Source organism: Herpailurus yagouaroundi, unplaced genomic scaffold, assembly GCF_014898765.1.
Source record: "Herpailurus yagouaroundi ecotype Mexico unplaced genomic scaffold, PumYag 162, whole genome shotgun sequence".
Taxonomy (NCBI): domain Eukaryota; kingdom Metazoa; phylum Chordata; class Mammalia; order Carnivora; family Felidae; genus Herpailurus; species Herpailurus yagouaroundi.
Window position 1 is genome coordinate 44282167 of NW_024412403.1, and position 18827 is coordinate 44300993.

General features: G+C 34.6%; 1 pseudogene; it reads right to left on the reverse strand.

Annotated features, from left to right (window-relative positions):
* Positions 1 to 591: 591 nt before the first annotated feature.
* Positions 592 to 1426, reverse strand: LOC121035781 (high mobility group protein B1-like; annotated as a pseudogene).
* Between the last annotated feature and the right edge of the window lie 17401 nt (positions 1427 to 18827).

The window sequence follows — 18827 nt, forward strand, 5'->3', positions numbered from 1 at the left end:
CCCCAGAGTTTCTGGTTAGGTGTGAGGTGGGGCCCAAGAATTTGCATATATTGAACAAATTCTCACGTGATGTTAAAACTGCTAATCCAAAAACCATACTTTATGATATACTCTTTTTTTAATTAAAAAAATTGCATTTACTTAAAAGCATTCAGAATGTCAGCAAAACAGCTGCAACTTTTTCTTTCCTTTTTTTTTTTTTTTTTTTGCAATTACAGAGTGCTATTCAGTTAACAGAACGCTAATTATTTCGTGTAAGCTGCGTCAGAGACAAGTGAAGATGAAAAAATCCTTCATCTCCATATACAACTAATTTGTTCTATGCACCAATAAGAACCTGTTTTAAATTTTCATGCCAATTTCCAACCCCTACGTTGTCCCAGGCAAGGTTAGTGGCTACTGAAAATAGCGAGGACAGGGCTATCTAAATACACATTTGGTAGTGTGCTAACTACACAAAAAAAGACACTGTACAGTTTAAAAGCAAATCTTACGCAACCATACATTTCAATTTTTTTTTCTTTAAAAGGAGTTATGTAAAGGGGAGTTACGTACTGTATAGACCAGAAAAAAAGCTGTGCTAAAACCAGTTTATTCATCATTATCTTCTTCATCTTCATTTTCTTCCTCCTCTTCAACCCCTTCATCTTCCTTGTCTTCCTCCTCTTTTTCTTGCTTTTTTTCAGCTTGACGACACCTTTTTCTTTTTTTTTCTTTTTTTTTTTTTTTGCCGCATCAGGCTTTCCTTTGGCTCCGTAGGCAACAATACCCTTTTCCTATGTCTCCTTCAGCTCAGCAGCCTTCGTGAGGCTGCTTGTCATCTGGGTCAGAGTTATTCCACATCTCTCCCAGTTTCTTTGCAACATCACCAATAGAGAGGCCTGAACGTTCTCCTTTGATTTGGGGGTGATACTTAGAAGAGAATAAGAGAAAGGCCAAAGGGGCCTCTTAGGTGCATTGGGATCCTTTCACTTGTTTCCCCTTTAGAGAGGATATAAGTTTTCATTTACTCTTTCATAACGGGCCTTGTCTGCCTTTGCTAGGTCTTCAAATTTTTCTGTCTTTTGAGCAGATATGGTCTTCACCCTCTAGGCCCTTCTTAGAAAACTCGGAGAAGTTGACTGAAGCAATTGGATGCTTTTTCTTTTTTCTTTTTTTTAGAGAGTGAGAGCACAAGTTGGGGACAGAGGCAGAGAGAGAGAGAGAATGAATATGAATCAGAGAATCATCTTAGGCAGGCTCCACACTGAGCTTGGGGCCCCATTCCATGACCCTGGAATCATGATGTGAGCAGAAATCAAGTCGAATGCTCAACTGACTGAGCCACCCAGGCACCTCTGGATGCTTCTTCTTGTGCTCCTCTCAACGAGTTTGCACAAAGAATGCACATTCTGCCTTTTGGCTTCTTAGGATCTCCTTTGTCCATGTTTAATTATTTTTCTCAGCAAGGCACAGAGTCCTGTGGGGCCCAGCGCGGTCTCTATGGAGCTCAGTGTCCTGCAGCAGCTGTGAGAGCAGGAGCGGGGCACAGCCTCCCCACTCTCTCTGCTCCTTAACATTACTGTTCAAGGTCCACTTTTGGAGGTATTTCTGGTGTGCACTTAGAATAGAAAACTATAGACCTAGACAGAAAGAATCAGAATATCTCTGCATGGGACTTAGCCATCTACATGGGAGTGGGCTTTCCTGAGAAATCGAACACATAGTATAATATCAAATCTACTGGCCATTAAATATATTGATAAATTTTGAGTTGAGGGGTGAAAATGCAGCTATTCTAAAGTATTTTTTTAATTTTTGGTTTCCTTATATTTTTAAAAAAGAAGGTTGGGGCAACCACTTAGGATTTAAGCCATTCTCGTAAGAGTGAGGCCACTGCTTTATTCAACACTGTCTCTGACATATATACTATTTTTTTTCTTGATCCTGACAATACCTACTTTCCCTAAATATTACAGTGAGTACAGAAATTAAGCAAACTCTCACTCCAAAATATTCTGCTTATAAAATTTTAATAAAATGTTATGGCTGAAGAAAGTATATTTGTTACATGTACCAGAAAATCTAAAGTTATGGAGTTTACAAATGGGTCATAAGCCAAATTAAACTTGTTTTTATATAAAATATAGAGGACAAATATTATCAAGATGATGGTATGTATAGTTGGGACAGAAGAGAGTTTATTATTGGTAAAAACAAAAACCTTGGAATTGAGGCAAAAGAAGATAAATCAGACTCAGATTTAAATATGTTCTCTTAGAAGAGCATATATAGGGGCACCTGGGTGGCTCAGTCGGTTAAGCATCTGACTTCGGCTCAGGTCATGATCTCGCAGTCTGTGAGTTCGAGCCCCGCATCAGGCTCTGTGCTGACCGCTCAGAGCCTGGAGCCTGTTTCAGATTCTATGTCTCCCTCTCTCTTTGACCCTCCCCCGTTCATGCTGTCTCTCCCTGTCTCAAAAATAAATAAACGTTAAAAAAATTTAAAAAAAAGCATATATAGCTGGGTTTGCAGTGAAGAGACTGGAGTCATTTATCTACTGAGAGTGAGAATTGCACAGGATTCTGAAATCAAAACTTCAGTAGTAAGAATGTTTTGGTAAGTTCAAGTATGGTGTATCCATAACAATGAGAATTTTTCATAATGGAAATACTTTCAAGACAACTGCCACAAGCTTGATACCTGATTCCAAAGACACTTATGGGGACACTTTTGGTCTTCATGCATTCACAATAAAATAGGCTCTACTGGATGTCTTGACATATATACCTCAGTCCAGTTTTTTTTGAACTTTGTTTATTTTTTATTGAAGTAGATAGGCAATATTACAGTAGCTTCAGGTATATAATGATTCAACACTTACATGCATTAAGATCACCATAGTAAGTCTAGTTACCATTATTATGAGATCATTGACTGTATTTCATATGCTGTACTTTACATCCCCATGAATTATTTATTTTATAATGAAATTTGTACCATCTATTTTGCCCAACTCCCACCCACTCTCCTCTAGCAAATATCAGTTCTATTTATGACTCTGTTTCTGGGTGTTTTTTTTTTTTTGCATGTTTATTTTTTAGATTCAACATATAAGTGAAATATGGTCTTTGTCTATCTCTGACTCATTTCACTTAGCACATCACCCTCTAGGTTCAAACATGTTGTCACAAATGACAAGATTTCATTCTCTATGATGGCTGAATAGTATTCCATTGTTTACACATACACACGTGTGTGTGTGTGTGTACACATACGTACCAGATCTTTATCCATTCATCTATCAGTGGACATTTAGGTTGTTTCCATATTGTTGCTATTGTAAATAATGCTGCCCTGAACATAGGGGTGTGTATCTTTTCAAATTAGTGCTTCCATTTTCTTTGGATAAATACACAGAAGTAGAACTGCTGGGTCATATGGTCGTTCTATTTTTAATTTTTTGAAGAACCTCCATAGTATTTTCCATCGTGACTGCACCATTTGACATACCCCCTCAACAGAGCCTGAGTATTCCCCTTTCTCCACATCCTCATCTACACTTGATATCTCTTGCTTTTTGACACTAGCCATTCTGACAAATGTGATTTGATCTCAACATGATTTGCATCATGAACATCAACATGATCTCAAAAATCATTTTGGTTTTGATTTGCATTTTTTTCTGATGATCAGAGATGTTGAGCATCTTGTGTCTGTTGGCCATCTGTATGTCTTCTTTGGAAAAATGTCTATTCAAGTCCTCTGCAAAATTTGTGATTAGATTGCTTATTTTTTTTTGTGTTGAGTTGTAGGAGTTCTTTATATATTTGCTTATTAACCCTTTATATATAGGATCTATCATTTGCAAATATTTTTCCCATTTATTAGATTGCCTTTTTGTTTTATTGATGGTTTTCACCGTGAAAAAGATTTTTAGTTCAGTATCATCCTAACTGTTTATTTTTGTTTTTATTGCCCTCATGCTGTCTATGTTTTCTTTTAGGAGTTTTATAGTTTCAGGTGTAACACTATGTCTTTAATGCATTTTAACTTTATTTTTGCATATGGTATAAGAAAGTGGTCCAGTTTCAGTCCTTTGCATGTAGTTGTCTAATTTTCCTGGCACCAGTTATTAAAGAGACTGTCTTTTCCCCATTGTATATTCTTGTCCCCTTTTATATAGGTTAATTGAACATATAAGCATGGGTTTATTTCTGGGCTGTTTTGCTCCATTGATCTATGCATCTGTTTCTATGCCACTATTGTTTTGATTGCTATAGTTTTGTGGTATATCTTGAAATCTGAGATTTCAAATATATCTAGCTTTGTTTATCTTTCTCAAGGTTGCTTAGGCTATTTTAGTTTTTGCGTGTATTTCCATACAAATTTGAGGGTTGTTTCTTCTATTTCTGTGAAAAATATTATTGATATTTTCATAGGGATCATTAAATCTGTAGATTTTTTGGGTGGACATTTAAACAATATTAATTCTTCTAATCCATGACTATGGTATATATTTCCAATTATGTTACTTTAAATTATTTCATCAATATCTTATGGTATTCAGAGTACAGCTCTTACAATTCCTTGGCTAAATGTATTCCCAGGTATTTTATTCTTATTGATATCATTGTAAACAAGATACATTTTCTTAATTTCTCTTTCTGATAGTTCATTATTAGTGTGGAGAAATGCAACAGATTTCCTATGTTAATTTTGTATCCTGCAGATCTACTGAATTTATTAGTTCTAATAGTGTTTTTAGTAGACTTTTTAGGATTTTGTATGTAAAGTATCATGTCATCTACAAATAGTGACAATTTTACTTCTTACCAATTTGCTTGCCTTTTATTTCTTTTTCTTGTCCGATTGCTGTGGCAAGGATTGCCAGTACTGTTTGAACAAAAGTGGTGGGAGAGGACATTTTGTCTTGTTATTGATCTTAGATGAAAAGCTATCAGTTTTTCACAATTGATTATGATTTCAGCTGTGGTCTTTCATATATGCCTTTATTATGTTGAGGTATGTTCCCTCTACATCTGCTTTGTTGAGTTTGTAATTATAAATTGATAGTGGATTTTATTAAGTACTTTTTGTGCATCTATTGAGATAATTATAAGATTTTTAGCTTTTCCTTTGTTATTGTGGTGTATCATGTTGTTTGATTTGCATCCTGGATAAAATCCCACTTGATTGTGCTGTGTGATCCTGTTGACGTATTGTTGAATTTGCTATTAAAATTTTGTTGAAAAATTTGCATCTATGTTCATTAGGAAAATTGGTGTGTAATTTTCTTTTTTTGTAATGTCTTTGCCTGATATTGGTATGAGGATAATGCTGGCCTCATAGAATGAATTAGGAAGTGTTAATTCCTTTTCCATTTTTGGTGAGTTTAAGAAGGAAACACATTAACTCTTTAAATGTTTGATACAGTTTACCTGTGAAACCATCTGGTCTAGGACTTTGCTTTGTTAGATTTCTGATAACTGACTAAATTTATTACTAGTAATTGTCTGTTTAGATTTTTTTGTTTCTTCCTGATTCAGTCTTAGAAGATTATATGTTTCTGGGAATTGATCCATTTCTTCCAGGTTGTTTACTTTGTTGGTGTATAATTGTATATAATGATCTCATAATCTTTTTTGTTTCTGTATTAGTTGTGACATCTCTTTCATGTCTTATTTTATCTATGAGTTTTCTCTCTCTCTTTTTTTTTTGATGAGTCTAGCTAAAGTTTTATCTTCTTTTATTTAATTTTTTTATGTTCATTTATTTTTGACAGAAAGAGAGAAAGAATATAAGCGGGAGGAGGGGCAGTGAGAGGGGGAGACACAGAATCAGAAGCAGGCTCCAGGCTCTGAGCTGTCAGCACAGAGCCCAACGTGGGACTTGAACCCACGAACTATGAGATCATGACCTGGGCCAAAGTTGGACACTTAACTGACTAAGCCATCCAGGGTCCCCACGTTTTGTCTTTTTTAAATCTTTTCAAATAAATTGCTCTTAGTTTTTTTCTCCCTTTTTATTGCCTATTGCATTTATTTCTACTTGGGTCTTTATTGTGTCCTTCCTTAGACCAACTTTGGGTTTTGTTTATCTTTTTCTAGTTCCTTTTGATGTAAAATTAATTTTTTTAATGTTTTATTTATTTTTGAGAGAGAGAGAGCAAGTGAGCATGAGTGGGGGGTGGGGTGTGCAGAGAGAGGGAGACACAGAATCCAAAATAGGCTCCAGGCTCCAAGCTGCTAGCACAGAGCCCAACACAGGGCTTGAACCCATGAACTGTGAGATCATGATCTGAGCTGAAGTCAGACGCTTAACTGATTGAGACACCAAGGCACCCTGAGATGTAAAATTGTTTAAAATTTTTCCTTTTTCTTAAGGTAGGTGTGTATTGCTATAAAATTCTCTCTAGAACTACTTTGGTGTGTTTCATAGATTTGAGGAGGTTGCTTCCGTTTTATTTTGCCTCAAGGTATTTTTTTTTATTTCCTCTGTGATGTCTCTGTTGACCTATTCATTGTTTAATAGCATGTAGTTTAGTCTCCACTTTTTTGTGTTTTTTCCAGTACTTTTTTTCTGGTAATTGATTTCTAGTTTCATATTGCTGTGATCAGAAAAGATGCTTGGGATGATTTCAGTCTTCTTAAATTTATTAAGTCCATCTGATCTAATGTATCATTTTAGGGCATTGTTTCCTTACTGATTTTCTGTGAGAAAGACCTGTCCCCTGATATAAGTTAGGTGTTAAAATCCCCTACTGTTATTGTGTTACTGTCAATTTCTCCTTTTATATCTGTTAATATTTGATTTATATATTTAGGTGCCTCTGTGTTCGATGTATAGATATTCACAATGGTTATATCCTCTTGCTGGATTTATCCCTTTATCATTGTGTGCTACCCTTCTTTGTCTCTTGTAACAGTTTTTGATTTCAAATCTGTTTTGTCTGGTGTAAGTATTCTATTCCAGCTTTTTATTCACTTCCATTAGCATGGAATATATCTTCCTGTCCCTTCACTTTCAGAAATATGTGCCTTTAGGTCTGACATGGGTCTCCTACAGGCAGCATATAGATGGGTTTTGTTTTTTATTATCCATTTAGTCACTCAATGTCTTTTGATTGGAGCATTTAGTTCATTTATATTTAGAGTAATTATTGATAGGTATTGATAAGAATATACTTATTGCTTTCTTGTTAATTGTTTTCTGGCTATTTTGTAGTTCTCTGTTCCTTTCTTCTCTCTTCTCTTGTGATTTGATGATTTTCTATAGTGTTATATTGGAGGTTTTTTTTCTCTTTATTTTGTTGTATCTTGTATAGGGGCTTGGTTTGTGGTTACCATCAGATTCATGTATACATCCTATGTTATAGCAACCTATTTTAAATTGATGGATCCTTAAGTTCAAACATATTTTGGAAACATTACATACCCTCTCCACGTTTTATGTAAATTATGTCATGTTTTATAGGTTTTTATTTTGTGTATTTCTTAAATATTGTAGATATTGTTTATTTTACTTTTGTGTTTTAACCTCTGTACTATCTTTGTAAGCAGTTGATCCACTACCTTCATTGTATGTTTGCTTTGACACTGTGATTTTTTTTTTCCTTTCAAATTTCTTTACTTCTAGTTATGTCTTCTCCTTTCCACCTAAAGAAGTCATTTTAACATTTCTTTTAAGGCTAGTTTAGTGGTGACAAATGACTGTAACTTTTGTTTGTCTCAGAAACACTTTATCTCTTCTTCAGTTTTGAATAATACTTCTGTGCAGAATATTCTTGGTTTAGATTTTTTTCTTCCACCATGTTAAATATATCATACCGTTCTTTTCTGGCAAAGTTTTTGCTGAAAAATCAGCTGCTATATAGCCATATGGGGTTTCTCTTATACGTAACGGATTGCTTTTCTCCTGCTTCTTTTAAGATTCTCTCTTTATAATTAATCTTTGACATCTTAATTATTATTGTGTGCCTTGGTACGGATCATTTTGGGTTCATGTTTTGGGCTATTTGTGCTCCTGAATCTAAAATGTCTGTTCCCTTCCCTAGCTTAGTGAAGTTTTCAGCTATTATTTCTTGAAATAACTTTTCTGCCCCATTAGCTTTTCTTTTTTGACCCATGTGATGTTAATATTTTCATTCTGATGTTGTGCCAGAAGTCCCTTAAACTGTCCTGATTTGCTGCTGCTGCTCAGTCTGGATGATGTCTGCTACCCTGTCTTCTAGAGCACTGATCTACTTTTCTGCATCCTTTAGTCTGATGTTGATTCCCTCTAGTGTATTTTCATTTCAGTTATTGAATACTTCTTTTTTTTGTATTTTTCATCTCTTTGTTGAAATTCTGTGTTCAAACATTCTTCTTCCAAGTTCAGTGAGCATCTTAAGACTATTATTTTTAAATCCTTATTAGGTAGATTCTTGTCTCCATCTTGTTTAGTACTTTTCTGATTCCTTCCTTCCTTCCTTCCTTCCTTCCTTTCTTTCTGTCTGTCTTTTCTTTCATTTGGGATTTGTTCTTTCCTTGTTTTGTCTGACTCTGTGTTTCTATGTATTAGGTAGATTGGCTACATCTGGTCTTGAAGGAGTTGTCTTATATGGAAGGCTTCCTCTGGGGTCCTATAACACAAATACCTCTTGTTCAACAGAATCAGGCACTCTGGAGGTGCCCTCTGTTGTGGCTGGACTGTGCACCCTCCTGTTGTGGCTGGACTGTGACTACTATGGATTTGCTGAGTTTGATGCTGGCTCAAGTGAGGCAGGCTGAGAGGTCCAGCTTCAGATGCTGTCAGCTCATTGGTGGGCAGAGCTGAATCTCCTGCAACCAGGGCAGGAGCTGCTTCAGAGGACACCAGCCTGATATGATGGGGAAGGAGCCACTTTGTCAGGATTACCAGTCATGGCCAAGGCCACCTGCCAGTGTGGCAGGACAAAGCTACATTGTAGGGGATATTCTGTTCTGCTCTGTTCTGTTTCCTGGGTGTGAATAGGCTGGAGCTTCTTTGGAGGGGCACCCTGTGGGGTGAGTAGGTTGGGTGAGGTGGGTCCATGAGGAACATGGGTAGGGTTAGTGGTGCTAGGGGAGTAAATACAGAATGTCAGCGTTGGTTCCTGCCAGCATTGGACCAGCTAGGCAGAAGGATGGCAATAAAAATTCTGCTTACCTTTGCATACATTCTCTGATAAGTTTCCTTCAGATCTCTGCCCTTCCAGCGCACAACCTAAAATTAGTCAATAAATCTCTTTTATGTATGGCCCAGGCACTTTTCAAACTGCTGCCTCTGTGCTGGTTTTGGAGCAAGTGAGTCTGTATGCAGGCCCTTTAAAAGCAGAGTCTCCTTTTCCTACAGCCTTCCTGCTCTCCCAGAGTTAAGCCCTGATGCTTCACAGAGGATCTGAAGTAGGCTCTGCACTGACAGCAGCAAGCCTGTTGCGAGGCTTGAACTCATCAACTGTGAGATCATGACCTGAATTGAAGTCGGACACTCAGCATATTAAACTAAATTATATTAAAGCTATACAGCGTACTGACAAAAAGACTACAGATAACTTATAATTGATACCATGTTACAAGTATTTTGAACTAAATTGTGGAACATAGCATTTATGCTAAAGAACTTATAAGAGGAATAGGTATGGGATAAAGAAGACTAATATTGAAATCTTGTATAACTAATACTCAGATTCAGATATAAAATGTTAGTATCTTTGAAGCCCCCTATTTTGCCATGCTTTTTCTTTCATGCCCTCATATGGTTAACAAAGCTGAAATTTACATGATACGGCAAATGCAAAGCCAGTTTTAGCACTCAGCTTACCCTGGTTCCTAGATTCACTTAGTTTTTGGAATATTTATTCTCTACTTGCTTTCCAGCTTATCTTTACATTTATGAGAGTTCCTTTTTGAAATATGTTATTACAGTATCATAAGTGTTTACATTAGGAAGGCTGGTCAGTGTACTATAATCCTTCTTGAAATATCAATTAGTCAAATATGTTTTTATATTTGAAATATAACCTAATAACTATCAAGTTCATCTTAATCTGAGAGGGTCATATTTTATGCATGCCAGTGGATTTGCAGATAATTATAGTAGACAGCAGGAAGATGGATAAAACATTTGTTGATTTTATAAAGGAGAAGGCAAGCATTTCCTCCTCGAGAAGTGCTATTTTAAATATTATCCTAGAAAATATTAGGCCAGAGCATTGGAACCTTGAGAATTTTCCATGCCTAGAAAATACGGCAGCAGAACAATTCCAGGACAGGAAAAATTTGTATTTTTTATTAAAATAGTCAGGGCACCAATGCTGATAACTGCTGAGAGAGCTGTAAAGAAAAAATAACAATATTATGACTTAAAGAGACATAAAATTGTGGTGCCTTTATTTCAAGAAATGTTTTCTCTACCCAAGTGATTTTGGAGAACTTAATACAGAAATAAAGAAAATAGATGGGGAAGCTGGAGTAAAAAATAATGGCATCATGACAGATGTTTCAGACACAGTTAAAATGGCTATTGTGGCAATAGCTCAGCAGTAATGGGACAAAGAAAGGAAGATAAGCAACTGTATTATAGGTATAAGGAATTACAGTGTTCCCTAAACCAGCATCATGGGTGAATCAGGATGCAATTAACAGATAATCAGTAGAATATTTTAAGATACATGTATATGCATCACCCTGATAATCACTCTCTGAGGAATATCTAAGAGAATCAAAAAGAAATGCTAGAATTTGACCTATTTCCTTATCTTTTCACTTAAAATGTGCCTATAATTATAAAATGTAAATGATAACAATTCTGTATATCTTTTTGCATCATTGTTCTATAAAATGTAAATCATTGGAGGAACCATTTGGACAGTTGGGCCTTTATTCTTTAATCGTTTCCGGCCCTTTGGAAAACTGAACTCAAAATATTTTTTTTTTTCTAAAGCATACATAATTTAAGTATATCTGACATATTGATTGTTTGCATTTCATTTCTGTCTATGCATATGCTTGAAATAATCCTTGAAGTATTCGGGAGGAAGGTGTAGGCTGAAGGATTCCGCCTACATCACTCCTTGCTCTAAAACTTTTCAGTTTTTAGCTGTAAATTGGAAATTTTATGTTAATTTTCATTTAGAGAATTCCTTGGCTTCTATAATCTGAAACATAAGAAAAAAATTCTGTGAATATAGGATTGATAAAGAGATTGTTTTTGTTCTATTTTCAGCTTGATTATGGTTTTGAGCAATTAATTGTTCAGTTATTCCTAACAATTATTATAATGATCAAAGGTATCTATTTGAAAGTATTTACAAAATTAAAATCTCTTATTTAAGTGATTTTGAAACTACTTCCTTCATAGTGTCTATATTTGACATTTTCAAGATAAGATTTGTTTACTAAGAGATTAATTAGCCCTGTTTTCTAGTCTATGCTCGATCTAAAAAGATACATTTGGAACAATTTATCTTTTTTTTTTTTTTTAGAAAGTGAAAAAATACAGATTTTTCACATATAGCTGTCTTTTTTCCTGAAGTTTTTTTCTTCTTTAAAACACTCTCAAAATGGTTACCAAGTATGATTCATTGCTGACAAAAAAAAAGCAAGAAATGTGAAAGATTTTCTAAGTATCTCATAAAAAAAAATGTAGCATTTTTGCTGTTCACTTCATTTTGGTGGTGGGAGTTCAGTGATGTTTTGTTAGCATTCATTGTTAACCTGACATGGTCTTTGCTGTGATACATAGTTGGTAGGAATGAATATATTTCTACTATTTGTAGCTGATAAGACAAAAGAATAAAAATGATCATTTTAATTATTTTACATTTTTTTAACGTTTACTTATTTCTGAGACAGAGACAGAGCATGAGTGGGGGAGGGGCAGAGAGAGAGGGGGACACAGAATCCGAAGCAGGCTCCACAGGGGCTGGAACTCCCAGATCCCGAGATCGTGACCTGAGCTGAAGCCGGACACTCAACCAACTAAGCCACCCAGGCGCCCCATCATTTTTTAATTATTTTAAAGTTTAAAAATCACTGGAAACCTCTACAATAGCAATATATTTGTTAAAATGTCATTAAAGCACATGGATTTATAAATATATGATTTTAGCCTTATTCCCAAATATAACACTCATATCTGACCTGCTAGTGGCAATTTCCTTACTATAGAAGTTTGAATACACTTTTAATTCTTAACAAATTTCAATATTTTCATTAAATTATCTTGGCTATGCACATTATACTTTTACTGTCAACTAAAATGGCTTTTTTGCCTCAATTTCAAATAAAGGAAATCAGACCAAAAATTTACATTGAATTCCAGAGTGTGAGTCAGATTCATATGACATTAATTTTAATTGAAAATAATTATTCAAAATCATGTTCTCCTTTCTTCATATTAATGCTAAATGACTATTAGTTACATCAGATATCTTGGAGACAACTTAAGGAAAGAATATCTTTATATGCCTTTGTAAAAATATGTTGTTGTTAAAGAGAAAATTTTCTACTACTCTGGAAAAAGAACAGAAAATAGGTTAATAATGATATATCAGTAGAAATATACCTTTTATTTTTACCATATCTATTTACATGCATCATTGCAACCTATCCCACCAAATATCTTTGTTGAAGAGACAGTAAAACTGAGAAGAGTAAAGGATAAGAGAAATAGTATTAGCATAAACTGATTATTGGTTATGATGATCATAAAGAATATTACTTACAGAAAGATTTTTCTTAAGTTAGAATGTTGATAAAAATGAAGATATCACAGATACTGAATAAGAGAAATTTCTGACAATCATGGCTGTGTAAAATCTGGGAGTATAGAAAAGTTTTATGTCTGTTGAAATGACAGATGTCACTCAGTAAAATAACTGATATTTAACAAGACAACATACACATTGCATAGATATTGAAACGAATATGAAAAATGTTGAATGAAGAACATTAGTGTTGTGTGATCACTTTTGAATGGATTATGGTTGCAGCTGTAGTGAAAGGCCGCCACCGTAATTTAAGAAACACTCTATGTAAGACCTAGGATGTAAGCAATGTCAGTCTTGCTAAATGGGACAAGTGACAAGCTTAATTTAGTATAGTGATGGCTAGTATTGTTCTCAGGGACGTATACAGAAATGCACTTGGGAATGGATATGTTTAAACAGTATTTGCACCTAGGCTAAGGGGAAGACCCAGGTTGACTTAAAGAGATCTGAAAGATCTAAGAAGTAATGAGAAGAAAATAAGGTAAGTTTTCAGCAAGAAGGGGGCTAGAGAATAAAGTGGTGACAGAATGGAGGGTGGAGGGGACTTCTTTGTTATGTGTCACTCAGGACTTTGAGTTTCCCTTTTTTTCCCTTTCATATAACTGGCATTCAACAACTTAAAAAGTCAATTGTAATAATTGCGTAGTATTACTGAGGCATCTGATAGATTCTGCATCCTTTTTGCTGCTATACAATGCTTCAGGAAAGCCTTGCTGGTTGAGAACTTTAGTGTTTTGTCTTCTCAAACAAAACTTCAACCGAAACTTCAACTCAATGGCTATGCATGTCCATTTTCATTCAAACTCTGCTAATAAGAGAAGTGTTTCTTCTTAAATAAATAATGAACTGAAGATTATTTCCAAGGGCGAGAAAGAAGAAAACTTGAGAGTTGTACAGACGTCTGCTTATTGAATAAGCTGTCTAGGGACACGAGATTTCTTGCTGATGAGTACGTTGATCTAGAATTCAATAACTATCTGTATGTGTAGTCCAATACTATGAGGACATGTATAGGGTAGTTATTGTTTTGTGACTAATCTCTTTGGAACATGATAGTTTTATGGAAAAGTTCGTTTCTTAACTTGAAAAAAAAAAGTTTAATTACAGAAGGCTTGTATTTGGGGCTGAATTGTGTTCCCTCTCCCCAAATTCACATGTTGAAGTCCTTCCTAATCCCTAGTATCTCATAATATAACCTATTTGGACATAGGGCAGTTATGTTTAAATGGGGTCATATGTATGACCACAATCCAACCTAACTAGTGTCTTCATAAGAAGAGGAAATTTGGACACACAAAAGAGACATCAGAAAAAAAGGCCGTGTAAGGAGAATGAGAAGGTGACTATCTGTAAAACAAAGAGTCTTTGAGAGAAACCAAACATAGTAACACCTTGATCTTGAATTTTTAGCCTCTAGAATTATGAGAAAATGAATTTCTATTATTCAAGCTGCCACTCTGTAGTATTGTGTTCTGGTAGTTCTAGCTTATTACTAGACATGGTTAGGATAGCACAACTGATATATTTGTTGTGGGCAAAGGATCACATTCAGTTAATGGCATGATGCACACAGACACAAAAGATGTGATGTCTTCTGATGGGAGAATTCTGAATATGGTTTGCAAAACACGACAGGATGTTAATCTGGTGACTGAGAAGCTATCAAATTGTGGAAAGCTTCCTGTGTCATGCTATGTGGTTGATTTTTAATCTGTGGGTATGAAGAGCTATCACACATTTTCAAGAAAAAAAAAGTAATAGAGGTGAGTAGAACACAAGGCTCAAGTGATGAAATAAAATTTTGTGTTCCTTCTAAATCCTTCTAAAGGATTACTTTTTTAAGTTTAAAAATAGTTATGTGATGTCCTTTTCCTGGAAAAGTGTAAGAAAAATAACTATAAGGAATATTCTGGATTCATAAGTGATTTAAACTCAATTCTAAACAAATACTTTTCTTGAGGAATAAGTTAATAAATACATTTGGCAAAAGAAATACTACACAATTTTAGTATGAAAAAGAAATTAATACCTTATGTGAGTTTTTCACTGTCCCAGGCAACCAAAGATACCTGTTTTTTCTAAATTTTGATTTTAAGCAGTGTTTTCTGAATAGATTTGATGGATGTTTAGTGTTTGACAAAACAAGAAACCATTAATAGATTCGTGGAATCCATTTTTTTTGTCTCATTTGAAAAATGGTTAGGTAAAGAAATTCCATTAAAATTCTGAGGTATTTTCAAAATCTTAATTTAAAAATAAAATCTAGTGAAGAACAAAAATGCTGTGTCCTGACTGAAACTTGCCTGAAACACCAAGATATAAAAATAGTGTAAGTTATTTGTGATATAAAAGTACCTGTAGCTATGAGACTCAGGAAAGAAATAAAACAGAAAAAGGATTTTGATAGATGCCCCATAGCCCTCAGGTTCCCAGGAGTTTTGATTCTGTTACTTCCTTTTTCTTTCTTTGGACTGTTATATAATCTGATGTTCTGAGCCACCAAAGCACCTCTGAACTAATGTTTAAATATGCCACTGAGCCCTGAGCCTTTCAGGGTTAATTATGGGAAAAATATAGTACTTAAGAGAAAGGTAAAAATGAATTACCTACCTGAAATATCCTTTCAGGTTTATGACTCCCAGGATACAGAAATATTTTGTTCCCAGTTTCTAATGGCATCCATGATGTCAAGATTTAGTGTAAGAATGCACTCTAAGTGACGTTTATATTAAAGAAAGCTGCCAAGACCAAGGTATCTGGAAAATTGGTTCACTATGAGAATTGCCTTATGAAAGAAATGCAAAAAATGTGTGCAACTGAGGACTGAGGGTGATATACAGTGTACGGTTAGGGCATCATTTGATTTCATTTTTACTTCATTAAGCTTGGTGATAGGGTCTTTGGAAATATAAGCTGTCTTACCTCAGCATGCTTGCATGTGCAGACTGCTTTATGAAGAGACTGGTGTAACTGACGGTTACAACAAATTTACTATGAATACTTCTGGGAGAAAAAAAAATCACTGAGATGCCTCTTCTGTAACAGGAATTCTGAAAGTGATTGAAAAACTATACTAGGTGTCTAAGTCCTCATAAATCTCCATAAAGGCAAAAAGCATCATATTTCTAAGGGTAGGTATTTTTACAATGTAAGTTTTTAAAAACCAAGAAAGCAGTGCATAAAAAAGTCAAATGCCATTTCTGAATAAGGAAGCTAGCCTTAGATTGCAAAATAAGTTGGTTTTGTTGTTGTTGTTGTTGTTGTTGTTGTTGTTGTTGTTAATGTAGAAAACCCGGATCTGTTGCAAATACATCTCCAAGGCTTTTCAAGGTGACATATTGATGGGGAAGAATATTTTCATTATTAATTTCTGGTCCTGCAGGGAACATGTTTGCACATTTGCTTCTTTCAACTTGCCTTTTTACTCTGTGTAAGGGAACATCTACGTAGCTTGAGTAATTTTTTTTGTCTGAATGTGTGACATTTTCAAGTGACCTTTTTCCAGGGTCCATAGAAGCATGACTAGTGGTAATGTGAATGAGAACTTATTGGAGTAGCTATAAAAAAATGTCAAATTTCAACAGAAAAATACCAGTAGGCAATAAGAAAATATACTTAATATATTTTGAGCAGGCTCATATGTTTGAGAGGATTCGGTGTCCTAATTTTTGTTTTCCTCAGTCTCAGCTGTCACAGCTACAAGTCACTTAAATTGCCTCTCGCATATGGAAGGTTTAAGGTTCTAATCAGATCTAATTCATGTGACTGTGTTGCCTATTACCGTGTCGAAGCAATTTAATGATTTGAAGGATTTAAGTAATATACAATGAATAATTAACCTTTGATTTTTATTGCTTTTTTCCATTGAAACAATAGTATGAAAGTTAGAATTATGTAACTAGAATACATTCAGGGTTCCATTTCATTTCCAGAGTAGAGCCTAAGCAATTAAATAGTTAATGATTTTCTGAGACTGGTGGAGGTGGGAGTATGAGGAGAGTTGGGAGTGTGTTGGATAAAATTCTCAAAGGCAATTTGTGTTCTATAACAGCCACATGAATCATATTTCAATATTCCACTAACAAAATAATACACATTCATTTATCTATTCATTTGTTGATTTATTCTTTCATTCAATGACGATTTAAGCTACATTCTGGGACTCATGCTGGGTACAAGAGATACAAAAATGCTTAAGATACAGTCCATGTTTCTATGGAGGTTATTAGCTGGTAGTGAGATATTTCAAAACAAATATTTGAAAATGTTAAAAATACAAATGGAAACTTATTTTTCTCTCTGTAATGTGTCATAGATTTATATGACAATATTTATAACCAGACACAGTTTCATGATATTGTTCCTGGCATTCTTTATACTCTTACTTCCTATCACTCAGCCTTATTTTTTGTGAGATGAACATTAAACAGATTTAGCTCTCAAACATTCTCATGTTCTACCCTTATTTTTCTTATTTAGTGTTTTCTTTCCCTTCATTCTCTTCATCACCATCATTTGACATGGTCAATAAATCAAGCAGGCACATCATTTAATTTTATTAATGGTGACAATTGAGTTATGTTTTTTCTTCTACTTTTGCAATAACATTTTAAATACACTCGGGAACACTCCACTGACAAATATTATTAAAAGTTTATTTAAGAGTTTGATTTCTAATTTATATTTTAAGAGGTAGGAGATAGACAATATAATTTATATATCCAAAGATAGCCACAGAAATATTAAAAATAGTATCATAAATATATTTCTTCCCAAAACACATCATAAATTAATTACAGAAATAAGGAAATGTCATAACAGGATTTTAGAGTTATTTATACCTTTATCTTGCTGTGGAGGATGAGCTAATATTTTAAACTGTCTAGATCATAGTTTGTGTGCATATGTAGTTGCAGTTTTGTGAATTTTATTTTTTTCAGCTCTATTGCATATAACTGACACAATTGTGGGGTAAAGTGTACAACGTGGTGACTTGATACACATATACATTGTGAAAGACTTCCCCCAGTAAGTGAATACATTCCTCACCAAACTTGTGTGTGTGTGTGTGCGCGTGTGTGTGTGTGTGTGTGTGTATTTAAATTCTACACTTGACCACATTTCAATTTTACAATATGGTGTTATCAAGTATACTTGCCAGGTGGTACTGGCAAGGGCTAAGTACTTAAGGGCTAAGGCCAGTCCCTTGCAAACACTTCTCTACTCTCTGTTTCTATGCCTGGCTTCCTTCCTTCCTTCTTCCCTTCCTTCCTTCCTTCCTTCCTTCCTTCCTTCCTTCCTTCCTTCTTCCTTTTGATTCCACATTCACATGATACCATGTAGTATTTGACTTCCCCCGTCTGACTTATTCACTTAGTATAATGTGCTCCAGATTCATCTATGTTGTCACAAACAACTTGATTTCCTTATTATTGAAGAAAATTTCCTCTCATTATATACTCAGAAGTTGGGTTGCTAGGCCCTATGGTAGTTCTATATTAAATTTCTTGAGGAGTCACCATACTGTTTTCCATAGTGACTAACCGGTTTACATTCCAACCAACAGTGTACAAGGACTCTTTTTTCTCATGTTTTTACTGGCATTTATCTCATTTTTTTAAAATAATAGGCATTCTAATAGGTACTAGGTGATTTCTTATTGGTTATGATTTGCATTTCTCTGATGAGTAGTGATGTCGAACATCTTTTCATGTACTTGTTGACCACTTGTGTGTCTTCTTCAGAAAAATGTCTATTCAGATCCTCTGCCAATATTTTAATTGGGTTATTTAAATGATTTTTAGGGTTGAACAAACACTTTTTAGATTGATGTAGTCCCACTTGTTTGTTTATGCTTCTCTTTGCCTTTGCTTTTGTTGTCAAATCCAAAAAATCATTGCCGAGACCTATGTCACAAATTTCTCTCCCTATATTTTCTTCTAAGAGTTTTATAGTTTCAAGTCTTCCATTCAAATATTTAATCCATCTTGAATTGATTTTTGTGTATGGTGTGAGATGGGGTCCAGTTTCATTCTTTTTCATGTAACTATTCAGTTTTCCCAAAAGAATTTATTGA